This window comes from Papio anubis, unplaced genomic scaffold (genome assembly GCF_008728515.1).
Source record: "Papio anubis isolate 15944 unplaced genomic scaffold, Panubis1.0 scaffold254, whole genome shotgun sequence".
Taxonomy (NCBI): domain Eukaryota; kingdom Metazoa; phylum Chordata; class Mammalia; order Primates; family Cercopithecidae; genus Papio; species Papio anubis.
In genome coordinates this window covers 91,112-105,833 of record NW_022162612.1, presented here as the reverse complement: position 1 = coordinate 105,833, position 14,722 = coordinate 91,112, and the positions used below count along the sequence as shown (strand labels likewise).

Sequence of the window (14,722 nt, the reverse complement as noted above, 5' to 3'; positions counted from 1 at the left end):
CGTCACAGTGCAGCTGGCATCACACGGCTAGGATCGGGTCCTGCCCTCGGGCTGCAGCGACACTACCTCACAGCCCAGGCCCACCCGGGCAGCCTCCCGGGCCAGGGCCACAACCCACGCCTTGGGTCCCCTGCACATCAACGGCATCTTCACGCTCGCCCTCCCACAGCTCGGCGCGGCAGCCTCCCGCACGCTCCCTGCCCACCTGGCCCCCAGTCACCTTTCCTCACCTGGGCCTGCGGGGCCGCCCCAACTGCCCCGCCGCAACCCCAGCAGCCTCGCCAGTTGGGTCCACGCCTAGCCCGCCGGCCTTCGTCGCTGTCCAATCCCACCTGCCCCCGCGAGCCTGCGCACTGGAGCCTCGCCCTGCGCCGGGGCCCTCTGCCTGCCAGGCCGGGACAGACAGAGCCTCTACCGGTCTTCCAAGGCACTGAGAACCCATGGGAGACGCCGCTGTAAATTCCCTGCGGGCCGTGTGCACTACCCTGTGCGCATCCCCCTCTCCCAGGCCAGGCTGATAATGCCAACAGCTGTCTGCGCCATGCTTATATCCTGAACCACTGAGGACTGTGTTCTCCAGGAATGCTCACCTGACCCTCACCTGCCCTCTAAAACCCTACTGAGTCCCCAGAGGCAATTCTCCTGCCTCAACCTCCCCAGTAGCTGGGACTACAGGCGCATGCCACCGCAGCCGGCTAATTTTTGTATTTTTAGTAGAGACGGGGTTTCACTGTGTTGGCCAGGCTGGTCTTGAACTCCTGACCTCAGGGTGGGGGTCCCTTTGTAGTATCAGAGCAGGGCAGCTAGGCTATTGAAAAAGGAGTCAGAGCCTGTGCCAGAATATGAGGTCAGTTGGCTACGAGGTCAATTAAAACAACTTCAGCAAGGGTGGTCAGTGTAGAGGGAATTCAATCGTAGACGTTGCCTGAAGACAGGAAGCCAGGATCTTTTTATCTTGATGAACACACCTCTATTCACTGGTCCTGACCAGAGCCACTTTGGTGAATCCAATTACCCTGAAGGTGTGACAAGACCTGCCTCACTTATCCCCCAGCCTTCAATGCTGGTCCCACAAAGAGCCATATGCTTGAGCTGAACTGCAGTTGAGCAGCGACAGCCACCCTCTGTCCAGGCTTTGAGGCCAGCTTCCTGCTCCGTAGTCACTGACAGTGAGTCTCTACAGAGACTTTTTCTTTCTGCATCAGCCAAGGTACCCTGCAAGCAACACATGCCATTGCCATATGTCTTTGTTTGTGTTGCTACAAAGCAATACCTGAGCCTGGGTAATTATAAAGAAAAGAGGTTTGTTTGTTTCACAGTTCTGCAGGCTGTACAAGAAACATGGCACCACCATCTGCTTTTGATGAAGGCCTCAGGAAGCTTCCATTCATGGCAGAAGACAAAGGAGAGCCAATGTGTGCAAGACAGAGGAAGAGAGAGAGGTGGGAGGTGCCTGGCTCTTTTCCACGACCAGTTCTCATGGGAACAAAGAGTAAGAACTCACTCACTTCCACAAGACTAGCACCAAGTCATTCATAAAGGATCTACCCACATGACCCAGACACTTCCCTCAGGCCCCACCTCCAACATTGGGGATCAAATTTCAACATTAGATTTATTTTATTGATTTACTTATTTATTTTGAGATGGCGTCTCGCTCTGTTGCCCAGGCTGGAGTGCAGTGGCGTGATCTCAGCTCACTGCAATCTCCACCTCCCTGGTTCAAGCAATTCTCCTGCCTCAACCTCCCCAGTAGCTGGGACTACAGGTGCATGCTGCCACAGCCGGCTAATTTTTGTATTTTTAGTAGAGACGGGTTTCACTGTATTGGCCAGGCTGGTCTTGAACTCCTGACCTCAGGTGATCTGCCCGCTCGGCCTCCCAAAGTGCTAGGATTACAGGCGTGAGCCACCGCACCCACCCCAGCATTAGATTTAGATGGGACAAATATACAAACTATATCACCAGGGTAGGATTCCCCTTTAAAGATGGACCCCATGTCTAATGTTTCTTCACAGTGTCTAACATCAGGATTCTGCGCTGGTCATCATTTCACAAACATGAGCAGCATGGCTGCTCCAAGACATACAGAGGGAATAACCCCCACTCACATCACCAGGAAATCCTTGCATAGAGGCTAAATGAACAGTTGGTAAGAGTGGACCCTGAGGTCTCATTCCATCTCCCCCAGACTTCCTGCTTGACCACACAATATTCCCAGAAGCCACTGACCCAGAAGGCTCTTCTTGGCTTTCTGTCCTTTCACCTGTGAAAAATTCAAAGAACTATAAAGTTTAGGGCCCATCACAGTCAACTACCCTTCTTTGGAGGCCTCTTTAAACCCTTGAGTCTTACCAATTTCCAGTAGCACTAGGAGTCTTGCAAACCTAGCCTTAAGTCCCTGCTTTGCTACTGAATAGTTGGTGGCCTTTGGCAGATTACTTCCCAACTTGTGTCTCAGTTTTCCTTTTTTTAAAAAAGGGGACACAGTTGCAAGTGTTTAATGAGACAAAGAACAGAAGCATTCATCACTGTGCCTGGCAGTGAACACTGCTTTTCTTGCTCAAGAGATTTGAGCCATATGCTTCTCTAGGTCTGTGACTCTCCCAGAGTTTCTGGGAGTTCTCTCTGAGCAACAGACCCACTGCAGTCTCTGTACTTTAGGGGTAAGGCTGGATGCCCTTCACACATCACGCAGTCTGGATGAGTTCATGCACCACACAGTGATTCCAAAAGCAGAGGCCCAACACCTAGTTGCTAATGTTGCCTCTCCTCATGGTCCTAGGATTCAGTCACACAGGGCTTCCCATGCAGCTTAAGGTCCTCCTCACTCCCCAGTGCAGGCCCAGTTTCACTCTCTGGTCCTCCAGCCCAGGCCTCAGTTCTGCCTCATTTAATCTATCCCTCCAGGTCCACTTTCCAACAGGGCTGGGAAGTCTTTTGGTTGTCCCCTGCCTGCTGCACCTCACCTCCCAGACACCGCTTCCTTATTTCCTGCATGGTCCGAGGCTCAATGCTAATCCCTGGGTGTCTGCTGCTATAACAGAATTCCTGAGCCTGGATAATTAGCAAAGAACAAAACGTTTTTTTCTCACAGTTCTGGAGAATGGGAAGTCCAAGATCAGGTGCCAGCATCTGATGGGGGTCTTGTTGCTGCACCCTCCGGAGAAGAGGAACACTGTGTCCTCATGTGGCAGAAGGCAGAGGGCAAATAGGAAAAAGGAAGGCAAACTCGCCCTCTTTAATATCATTAATCTCACCCAGAAGGACAGAGTCCTCATGGTCCTTTCACCTCCTGAAGGTCGTACCTCCTAACACTACCACAGCAGCAACCAAATTTCTTTTAATATTAATACATGAGTGTAGGAGGGGACAAACATTCAAATCATCACACTGGGAAGGCTCAGTTGGAGAAGCAGAATTGGCCAGCACAGGGAGGCAATGCTGGTTTTGGAATTTTTGTCTTTGCAGTCCTTGGTCTTGATCCAGATATCCAGATGCCCTTTGAGATGGACCTTGAGGGCCATGCTAATGTCTGCTTTCTGCTGAGGTAGGGCTCTATCCACTCCTTACAAGTATAAGTACTTACTGCCAAACATACCCTCATCCAAGCCATGGGTCCCCAGATACGGTCAGGAGGACCCCAATGGATAGCTGGAACTCAGGACCTTGGGAGAGACCCCAAGGCCCATGCTCAAGTTCAGAGTTTTCTAACTCAGGCTTGGAGCCCAGGAAGAGAAGATAACTAAGAACAACACTGGCAGAAAAAAAATCACTTCATTGACATTACCCTTCACAGCACCCCCTGCTTCAGGCCTGTGCTTTACAGCCTGGTTCATTTGGGAATGGTATGCGTCACACCCAGCCCTATTAAGTCTGAGCTGATGAGGACCATGAGCTTGGAAGAAGCTGGGAGGGCCTCTCTGTGTGTTTCTCTCTGCCCTGCTTTGAGACGCTTCACATAAAAGACTCTATAAAAATAAATTGTGGAGATTTCAATGCCAATAAAAATCCCAGTGGAGGTGGAAAACTATTTAAAGGGCACAAGAACATACATTTATCTTGTGAATCCCTGGCTGCCTGGTCCCTGAGCCTGACACACAGCAGATGCCCAATAAATATTAATAGATTGATCCATTTACTGGCTGCTCATCCGTTTGCAGCTTCAGCCAGCCCATGGCTCTGCATGCACACACCACAAGGAGAGATAATCCATAGGCTTCGATGGAAGAGAGCTGCTCAGCTGGCAGGAGGGCCTGCCACAAACCCTTGAACATAAATGTCTTGCCCTCCACTTGCAGCTCTACTTACTAACTGTAAAATAATGATGTGGCAGAAAGTGAAGTGCAAAGACTGCCAAATTCTAAGAAAGAACCTAGATTCATGCCTTTTAATCCTTATGAATTGCTCCTTGGTCTGCACCAAGTCCTGTGCTTTACAGCAAGAATACAGATGTCTTCACTGAACTGCATCTCATTAGTGGAACCTAACAGAGTGCAAACAGAAGACAACTTTGTTTCTTTCCAATGCCATTTGAACTCAATGCCCAGATGCTTTTTTCCCTGGGCCCATGCATATGAAATCTTGGGCTGGTTTATAACTTTGAACACCCATAATATTCCCATTTCAGTTTAAGATTCCCTCTGACTTATCTAATTGTTAGGCTCTCTTCCCCTTCAGCCTGGGAAATGGGCACCATCAATTTCTCCTTTCTCACCCAGGTTCACACCTAGGCGCTCCAGACTCAGTGGCTGTCTGACACCTATACAGCTGGAGTCCTCCTGCAACGGGCCCGCTGGGCTCAGCAGCTATTTTGAGCTGTCTATTTCTTCTGCGAGACAATCTTGTGTTTTCTCAGGAATTCCTGTACAGAAGATCTCTGAGTATAAACCCATGCCCAGTGATGTTGCCTCTGCCAAGCTACTTACAAGACCCTCCCTCAGCCCCTCCAGGGCTACCAATCTATTTATGTAATTTTTGCCATGAATAAAGGTACCAGACAAATGAGTAAGTGGAGGCTGAGTTGTAGGCATTGTTTTGTGCCCCAATAATGGGCTGCACAGGAAAGGGCGGGCCACCATTTTTGTAATTCAGTGGCTACACGTGGGTGCCTTTTTGTGATTCCCCCTAATGCATGCTCTGTGGGAGCTGAGGCTCTGGCTTTCTCTCTGCTGGGGTCCCCTTCACCCCTGCTTATTTCGCAGTGGCTCCAGGCTATGCCCTGCCTGCAGCTTACTTGGCTACATAAAAAGCGCATCCACACCCTTGCCCTGACATAGGGATTGGCTGTTTACTCCTAGCACAGTCCTCTTTCTCTTTGCTCTCCTGTCAGGCATGTTGTTGCTGTCATCACCTCTCACCATGAGATTGCTCAGGGCCATTCTAGACACCAAATCCTTGCAGAAGACACATGTCAAACCCTGTATATGATTTGAGCAGTCTTTCTCATGTGGCTGGAGGGAAAGGAGAGGTACCTCATTCCTCTCCCCTCCACAAGGAGGGGAAACAGCTATGGAAGCGGAAATGCCATAGCAATCCAACAACTCTTTTCAGAGGAATTTTCTACTCTTGGCCTCAATTTTTTGTAAACCCTCATGGGTGTGTTAGTGGTAGAAGTCATCTAGGTTTTTGGTGGCCAATCTGTATGGGTCTGCAGCAATCTCAACTCTTGCCTCCTCAGAAGAAAGAATCTGAGGGGCATAAGGCAGAGAGAGAGACCAAGGCAAGTGTTAGAGCAGGAGAGAAAGCTCATTAAAAAGCTTTAGAGCAGGAACAGAAGGAAAGAAAGTACACTTGGAAGAGGCCCAAGTGGACAACTTGAAGGACAAGTGCCCCATTTGACCTTGAACCTAGGATTTCATATGCTGACACACTTCCAGCATTTTGCACCCCTTTTCCCTTACTTTTCCCTCAGGGTGAGCTGCCCGCATGCACGGTGGCCTGCTAGCACTGGGAGGTGAGCATGGGCAGTGTGTTTAGTGGAGCTGTACACATGTTCACCTGAGGCTTTCTTCCCTTTCCGGGTGGCATGCCTCCGGAAGGTCATACTCTGCCATTTTGCCCCATAATGCTTGTGCTTGAGCCCACTTGCCCAATTCTTGAAAGCTGCCAGTTACCAATTTCAGATGTTTTTATCTATTGGGAAGCTGCCTCTCTCTGGTGCTGGCTGTGACCAATTATTATTTCAGAGAGACAATGCGACAACTGCCTGACCATCAGCTGATGGTCGCCTGACATTCCTTGTTGGTGGGAGTAGCCCTCTCCTGCTCTGCTCCTGCCTGACTAGCTACCTACCAGGAGCTCCAAATGACTGCAAGAAAGAGTTTGGAGATGGTCCAAGAGCTGGGATTGGAACTGGTGACCTGGGTTGTAGTCAGATACTGGAGAGTTTCACATGCCATGCTGAGAAATTTGAACTTTATCCCATAGGATTGCAGGGAAGCGATATTCAGCAGGAGAGTACCTGGACTTATTTGCCTCTGAGCATGCTGGGTGGAGAGGCATGATGAAAGTGGAGACCTCTTTGGTGTGCACTAAGTAGGTTTATAAGCAATGTTCAGAGAATCTTCCACTCAAAGTAAAAAAAATTCTCACCTTTTGCTCATTTCTCAAAATGGTTTCTAATTCAGTCTTAAGAGCCAGACACTCTTCTTGGTTTGGGTTTTGTACTGTCTTATGTGTTGATCAATTAGGTGAGGCCTCAAGGGTAGACTTAGTGCTCAGGAACACAAAATCTGTTATACTTTTAGGTCCTAGAGACAGCAGGCACAGCAGGCCACACAGGACCACATGGGGAAGACACCAGGGTGGCCAGGAGGCTGAAGACAGGAGCATGCCTTTGATATACAAAGTAACCAGCACAGAGCTGCATCTCTATCTCTCCCTACGCTCCAGGAGACCATATTCCTCTCCTTAATCATCCCAGGGCCAGGTACAAGCCAACTAGAAACCATGTCTAGAGTCAAAGCCCACTGGAATGATTCAAACTGGCTAGTCCTAAGCTGTTCACCCTGCCTTGCCTTTCCCATGGAAACCCAGTAAAGGCCATGGCCTAGGTGTCCCCCTCGCCTGTCTTCTGCCTCCTGACCACCCTGATGTCTTTCCCATGTGGAGTGGCATGGGAAACTCTAGAACCTGTATGTATCATAAACTTTATTTTCATGAGTCTGTCCTGGGTCTCTTCTTGTGGTCACACCTGACTGACCACATCATAAAAGAATACAAAACAGCTTGCCAGGTCCTTAGGCAGGCATGATTGAGTGAGAAGGATGTAGTCCTGGGCCTCAGTGACTTTATTTACTTGTGGCCTTAGATAAATTATTGAACTTCTCTTGGTCTCAATTTCCTCATCTATAAAAATGACCCTTGCAGTGTACAAGTCAGAATAAACTAGACTATGCTGCTGTAATAGATAAACCCCGAATCTTAGCCACCTGTAGCAGTAAAGGTTTCCTTCTTGCTCTCAGTGCATACGCAATGTGGGTCAGCTGGCCACTCTGCTTCCTGTTCCCTGACTTAGCATGCAGGCTGATGGCACGCCCACTGTCTCTGATCACATTAGGATCTCAGTGGCAGATGGAAGGAGTGCTCAGGTGGGTCCTCCACCTGCAATTAAATGCACCAGCATGGAATTGGCAATGCATGCCTCTCCTCACAGCTCCATGGTTGGAAATCACATGGCCCTGCTTCACCACAAAGGAGCCCTGCATGACTACTACAAATGCCTACTCCACGGGTATAGGGTGAGGGTTACATGTGCTACAACACAAAGAGCCTGGCACAGGGCTTGAAGGCTGGCAGGTTCTGACAAAGCTCTTCTAGGAAGAGCAGCCTCCACCCACAGCTGTGGTCAAGACTCCCAGGTTTGCACTGGTAAGTACTTTAGAAAAAACATACTGTCTACAGTAACACAGACTTTTTTTTTTTTTTTTTTTTGAGACAGAGTTTTTCTCTTGTTGCTCTGGCTGGAGTGCAATGGTGCAATCTCAGCTCATTGCAACCTCTGCTTCCCGGGTTCAAGTGATTCTCCTGCCTCAGCCTCCCAAGTAGCTAGAATTACAGGTTCCCACCACCACGTCTGGCTAATTTTTGTATTTTTAGTAGAGATGGGGTTTCACCATGTTGGCCAGGCTGGTCTCGAACTCCTGACCTCAGGTGATCCATTCACCTTGGCCTCCCAAAGTGCTGGAATTACAGGCGTGAACCACCATGCCCTGCTGGAGCTTTTCACTTTAAAATTATTTCAAAATGATAAAAGGAAATCTGAAAAGTCCAGTGAAGGAAAACCACTTGGGAAACAGAAATCCCAAAGATCAGGATTGATAAATGTCTCTATCTTCGAGTTACAGACTAAGAGGACTCTCAAGGACAAAATCTGGGGAAAGGTGATTGATAATCTCTTGTGTAAGAAGGTTTTCGGGCCGGGTGCGGTGGCTTAAGCTTGTAATCCCAGCACTTTGGGAGGCTGAGACGGGTGGATCACGAGGTCAGGAGATCGAGACCATCCTGGCTAACACGGTGAAACCCCGTCTCTTCTAAAAAATAATAATAATAATACAAAAAAACTAGCCGAGCGAGGTGGCGGGCACCTGTAGTCCCAGCTACTCGGGAGGCTGAGGCAGGAGAATGGCATAAACCGGGAGGCGGAGCTTGCAGTGAGCGGAGATCCGGCCACTGCACTCCAGCCTGGGCGACACAGCGAGACTCCGTCTCAAAAAAAAAAAAAAAAAAAAAAAGAAGGTTTTCAGTTGCAAGAAACAGGCAGAGCAACTTAAGCTGGCTTAAGCATGAATAGACTGATTGCCACAGGAACTCCAAGTCCCACCGCAGGACAGGGTTCAACTGGTTGACTCAGTTATACCAACTGGGACTCCAGCTCTCACCATTCCCCAGCTCTGGCATCCACAGTGTTGATTTTGTTTGGCTTCCTTTGAAAACGGATCCCTCTTAAGGTCTTGGAAAGGCTGTCAGAAGCTGTACAGTGGGGTAGATAAATAATTGCTTCTGGAAATTTTCCCTAAAGATGTGTGGGTATTTTTCTAAAAGTCCCTATGAAATATTTGTGTATTTCACTGGCTTAAATTTAACTATGACTTCTGTCCCTAGCAAGAAGGGTTGCCTTGAAGCCAATTGGGCCATGCTGACAGGAATAAAGAGGAAAGGATGCTGAATAGACAACGCATAGTCTACGTTACCCAGTGAGAGTAAGCAGGCCTGGTTTTAAGAACTGAGCCAGAGATGGGTTTGAAACCTGATGATCTTTAACAGTTTCTTCTCAAAGACGTGGGATGACTTGAAAGCGCTTGTCAGTCAGGCAATGAGAAATCCAATGAAGAACCACAGAGGAGACATGGTGTCCCTTCCTCTGCTCTTCTCCTTCACCCTCAACCCTGAGATGCATCCACTGACACTCACCTTGAAACTCCCTCCCTCTGCTACTCCCTTTGGGGGTTGATGCTTCATTGCGTGTCAGCTCTCTTTAGAGTGCATTCTACAGAACCTCATGTAGATAAAACCATGTCACAGCATTGCTTTGAGGCCTCAGTGACTGCTTCCCTTGCAATGGAATTCACCATGATTTCGCCTAAGTGGAAATATCCCTCTGGGATCCCTCATGTTCAGAGATATCACAAATTCAAAATGTACAAAGCCAAAATGATCACCAAATAGGATATTCCAACTCAGTTGATGACCCCATCACTCCTCCTTCTCTGGAATGAGTAATGGTCTCTAGAGTGGTCTCAATTCTTGTCTTTCCCATACCAATCCATCTTCCACCCCACAAACCAGACTAACTTTTCAGATTTGAGTTCTGATGATAACAAATACCTGCTTAAAAGTCAAGCCTTTTAGCTCACAGTGCGTGCCCACCTCTCAGTGGCTCTCCTCCTGCCTCTCGGCTCCATACATAGTCTGTCTGCATGTTGGGGTCTTTGATGGCCTCCTCCCATGCCTAGCATGCTAAGCCCTTTCATGCTTCCACCTCTGCTTCCAGAGGAGCTCCTGCGACCCCATCCAAAGCCCTCTCCTCAGGCAGGATTCCCATTTCCTTTTGGGGAAAAAAAAAAAAAATCCTTGTTTTTTTATATGTTTACTTCCATACCATCATTCCAGCATCCATCCCATTGATTGTAATACTATTTCATGTGTTTATGTTTTATCTCCTGCACAGGAAGCAAGTCCCCAGATGGCAATTCTCATCCACATCACGGCCGTCCACTGGGCCTTGCCTACAGCCTGCTATACAGCATGTGCTCAGTGAATGTGTGTCAAGCCAAGGGAGCAGAGACACCTAGAGCTGCTCCAACATTCTTCCTGTATGTTTTTCTCCATGATTATTTGACTCTGAAGTTGAAGCTTTTATTCTGTAGCAGGTATAAGTACTGAGGGATGGAATTGGTTTAGACTCTTATAATTTATTAAAAATTACTACAGGTGCCAAAGTGATAACGTTGACTATGTAGGTGGGCTAATCAGCCACAGTGAGCCTCAGAGGCTGAGCACTCTCATTCTTGGTCAGTGAGTCTGTAACCTTCTATAGAACTTGACCTGCCAATATGTGGAGCCACTATGGCATGGTTAAAGCACAGTTGGAAAACCCAGTTTTTAGTTAAATGTTTTTATTTTGAAATAACTGTATACTCATAATGCAGTTGGAAGAAATAACACAGATGATGCCCTGTCACCTTTACCTGGTTTTCCCCAACAGTAGCATCTTATAAAACTAGAGTATAGTATCTCAATTAGGATATTGACATTGACATAATACATCCATCTTATTCAGATTTTCTTAATTGTATTTATACCTGTTTGTGTAGGTGTGAAAGAGAGAGTGTGTGTATGTGTTCTATACAATTTTATCCCATGGGTAGGCTCATATATCTGCTACCTGTCAGGATACAGAGTATTTCCATCACCAAGAGGACCCCTCCTGCTGCCCTTTTATAACCACACCTGCCTTCTCTCCTCCCCCACATCTCCTTAACTTCTTGTAACCACTAATCCATTCTCCATTTCTATAATTTTGTCATTTTAAGAATGTTCTATATATTGAATCATACTTGTACTACCTTTGGGGATTGGCATTTTCTCACTCCACATAACTCTCTGGGGTTTCATACAAGTTGTTGTGAGTGTCAAGAGTTATTTCTTTTGATATGGATTACCACACGTTACCTAGCCATTCACTTATTTGAAGGATATCTGGGTTCTTTCTCATTTGGGGCCATTACAAGTTAAGTTGCTATGAATATTTTCATAAAGGTTTTTGTATAAACACAAATCTTAATTTCTCTAGGATAAGTACCCTACGTGCAATTGCTGGGTCTTACGGTGATTGTGTGTTTAGTTTCATAAGACCCAATCAAACCATTTTCCACAATGTATACACTATTTTACATTCCCATGAGCAATGTATGAACAATCCCCTTTCTCCACATCCTCAGCAGCATTAGGTGTTTTCCCTATTTTTGATTTGACCATCCTGATACATACGTGGAGATAACTTATTGTAGTTCAGTTTGCATTTCCCCAATGGCTAATTGAAGTTGAGCATCTTTTCATGTGCTTATTTGCCATCTGTATATTATCTTCCGTGAAATATCCATTCATGTATTTTTCTTATTTTCTAATGGGATTTTTTTGTTTTGTCGCGGTTGAGTTTTGTGAGTTCTTTATGTATTCTAAACACCAGTCCTTTGTTGGATATATGATTCCAGATACTTCCTCCTCATTTGTTGCTTGGATCTTTTATCCTCTTAACAGAGACTTTTTACAGAGAAAAAAATAAACAAAAAACAATTTGTTAATTTTTCCTTTTCTTTTTACAGATCATGCTTTTGGTGTCAAGTCTGAGAACTCTTTGCCTAGTCTTAGATCCCAACAATTTTCCTCCCCCCCCCTTTTATTCCCTAAAGATCATATAGTTTTGCATTGACATGTAAGTCCAGGATCCATATGGAGTTCATTTTTGTACACAGTGCGACGTTTAATGTCAATGATCATTTCTTTTTTTGTCTATGGATGTCCAATTTTTCCAGCACCATTTGTTGAAAAAACAATTCTTTCCTCACTGAATTTCTCCTGCATTTTGTCAAATATCAGTTGGGAATATTTGTGTGGGTCTATTTCTGGATTATCTATTCTGATCCATTGTTTTATGTGTCTATTTCTCTATCTCACTATTACTCTAGCTATATAGTAAGCCTTAATATTGATTACAGTGATTCCTCCCACTCCACTCTACTTTTTGAATATTATAGCTATTCTAGTGCTTGTGCATTTTCAAATTAAGTTTCAGAAGATATTTTTATTTGTATAATGTAAATTACATTATGAATATAAAATGAAATTTATAAAATTAATTTCAGAATAAACTCATCTATGATTACAAAATACCTTGCTAGGATTTTGATAAGAATTGCATTAGACCTATAAAATTAATTTAGGGAGAATTGATGCCTTTACTATGTTGAGTTTGGAAGCCCACTTTTGCACTTCAACTTAGTGCTGAATATGTATATGCTTTAGCAACCTCATAACAATGGTGTGCTGGCACATAATAGGAGCTTCATAAATATTTATGGCATGGAGGGAAGATGGGAAGGACAAGTGAAGTCTTGAAGAGTCTGGATCAGTTGTCCTTAAATCTGGCCACAGAGACAATCATCTGCTGAGCTTGGTAAAAGTACAGGTTTCTGGGCTTCATCTCAGCCCTACTGGTTCAGAATCTCCAGGGATGAGGCCAGTGAATATGTATTTTGAACACCTGCTATAGTTGATCCTCAAGTACAGCCAGGTTTGTAGGATGTAGCAGCCAACAATGGAAGCAGTTGAGTCTCGTAGGAATTAGCTGTTCTTTCTGACATTTGCCCTGAAACAAAGCAAGTGGTAGCTGCAATTGAGTCCACCTAAGACAAATTAACATACGGCTCAAAATGAGTATAGCAGCCTGGGAGTCAAGGGTGGTCCTTTCCTATAAGGAGGAGGACCAGATGTATTTTGAGCCTGTATCCACCAATTTCTTTTCCAAAGAGGAAATAAGCAACCAGTGTTCAGCAGAATGTGAGCAGTTCTAAAATCGTAAATACTGTTATTTAATCACTTCATTGCATACTTGATTAGTTCCCTAACCTTGAGGACTGTGAAACTGTAATGATGCACCAGGGGAGCTGGCCTCAGCTCTGAGAGAATTTAGAACAAGGCTGTTCAGATCCCTGGAAACATCTTTTTCATTAATAGCAGAAGAAGCCAAATGACCTATAAGATTTTTCTGTCATAAGGAGAACAGAAAAATTAGAAACAAAAGCACATAGAGGAGAGTTCACGAATTAGATTTTAGAGCACAGACTTTTTAAACCTTGGTCTTTGTTTCTGTTTGGTTGGTTATTCTTGCTTTCTTTCTCTCTCTTATTTTGCAGTTTCAGTCTCTTTATTTTCAATGTAAAATTTATAGCTATATAAAAGTAATTTTTGACAAAATAAAGTGTATTCTCCTAATCCCATCACCCAAACTTTGGTCAATTTCTGTTTCATTGCTGAGGCTCGCCTCTGTTCATGTTGCTTCTCCTTGTGCCTGCGAGGCCTTCCATAGTTGTAACCAGCATGTAATTCTGAGTTATTACATCAAACACTTGACTAAGTTGTGAGTTCTTCATAGTTATATTGCTTTCTTGGCAGTGCAATATTCTAATATGCTATTGTACCATCATTTTCTCTAATGTTACCATCATTCTAAGGCATTTCAGCCAATTCCAATGTGTTGTTTTTATCAAGAGCACTACAGTGAGCATTTTTAAATAAATTAATATTTTTGCTATTCTGGATTATTTCTATGGGATAATTCTCAGAAATTTCATTGCTAGGTCAGTGGACATACCCAGCTTTTGATATTTCTGAATATGCCAGCTTCAGCAAAATTTTGCCAGCATTGGACAGTTTTTTTTTTTTTAAATTTTGTGAACGTAATGAATGCAAATCAATATATTGACATTGTTTTGGTTAGAATGTTTTGTATGTTTGTTGGTCATTTGTATTTTATTGTATATTTTGCCTATTGAAATCCTGTATTGATCTATTATAAACTATAATGGGCTTTCTAAATATTAAAAATATTAATCTTTGTTCACAATTATGTAAACGCTTTCCCAACTCATTGCTGTTCTTTTTACATGAGTTTTGTCATTACTATTGTACAGAAGTTTAAACTTTTTCAATATTGTCAGCTTTGTAGGTTTTTTGTTGTTATGCTTTTGGTCTACTGCAGTAAGCTGGAAGAGTGATCATTCCTCTGCAGATCTGATAAAACTAGAGCCTGTTTCCTACCAGTCTTTCTCTGATGTGTGTGTGTGTGTGTGTGTGTGTGTGTGTGTGAGTGTGTGTGTGTGTGTGTGAGAGATTCTAGTCGATGAAGTGGGCTTTGAAACTAAATCATTTTTCCAGCTCTCCCAGTTGTATCTATGAAGTTGTCTCCCCTTCCCCTATGCTGAGACCCCGACTCTGCCCTGCTTTCTCTGTTACACAGCACCAGGTATGCTCCTGGGCTTGCCTCTGGTCCCCCAAGTGTTTCTTTTGGGCGTTTGCTAATCCACGTGTCTTTAGTTCTTTGTCCTAATATGGGGTAATGCTGGATCTACCACATCACTCCGCTTTCTTTACTAGATATCCCCATCTTATTTTTCCTTCATATGCTTTGTAGAATCAGGTATAAAGTCCAAAAGGAAAG

General features: G+C 45.0%; 1 long non-coding RNA gene across 2 annotated transcripts; it reads left to right on the top strand.

The window, feature by feature from the left end:
- The first annotated feature begins 302 nt into the window (after window positions 1–302).
- Window positions 303–7,919, top strand: LOC116272910. Of its 2 annotated transcripts, XR_004181438.1 has the most exons (4): window positions 303–1,210; window positions 1,320–1,442; window positions 3,472–3,550; window positions 4,722–7,919. It is a non-coding gene; the product is annotated as an uncharacterized LOC116272910 (long non-coding RNA). The 2 variants fall into 2 exon arrangements; XR_004181437.1 differs by having other exon boundaries at window positions 949–1,210; window positions 3,472–7,919.
- Window positions 7,920–14,722: the final 6,803 nt, after the last annotated feature.